Genomic DNA, 866 nt, shown 5'->3' on the forward strand with positions numbered 1-866 from the left:
TTTTAGAAAAACAGACTATTTACTAAATAACATAAGGATAAAATGTTGTGCTCCCAGATATATAGGCATTTTATACTATAACTTTCCGTTAAGATACGGTGTTTTCACATAAATAAGTTATTTACTCCATGAATTACGGGTAAAATGTGGGGTTCTCCTATATCTAGGGCTTTTACACTATACCTTACCGGTAAGATATGATGTTTTTAGAAAAATAAGTTATTTACTCCATCAATTACGGGTAAGATGTTTCGTTCTCAGATATACAGGCCTTTTACACTATAACTTACCGGTAAGATATGATGTTTTTACAAAAACGGACTATTTACTAGATAAAATACGGATAAAATGTTGTGTTCTCAGATATATAAGCATTTTGTACTATAACTTACCCGTTAAGATACGGTGTTTTCAAATAAATAAGTTATTTACTCTACGAATTACGGGTAAGACGTGGGGTTCTCATATATCTTGGGCTTTTACACTATAATTTACCGGTAAGATTTGGGTGTTTTTAGAAAAATAAGTTATTTTGCTTCGTCAATTACGGGTAAGATGTTGCGTTCTCAAACATATATGCCTTTTACACTATAACTTACCTTAAGATACGGTGTTTTTCACAAAAATAAGTTATTTACTCCAGTACTTACGGGTAAGATGTTCGATTCTCAGATATATAGGCCTTTTAAACTAAAACTTATCGGTAAGAAATGTTGTTTTTAGAACAAAGACTATTTACTCAATAAAATACGGAAAAAATGTTGTGTTCTCAGATATCTATAACTTTTACACCATAACTTACCGGTAAGATATGGTGTTTTTAGAAAAATAAGTTATTTACTCCATCAATTACGGGTAACATGTTG

The sequence above is a fragment of the Prunus persica genome, chromosome G1, assembly GCF_000346465.2.
Source record: "Prunus persica cultivar Lovell chromosome G1, Prunus_persica_NCBIv2, whole genome shotgun sequence".
NCBI classification, from domain to species: domain Eukaryota; kingdom Viridiplantae; phylum Streptophyta; class Magnoliopsida; order Rosales; family Rosaceae; genus Prunus; species Prunus persica.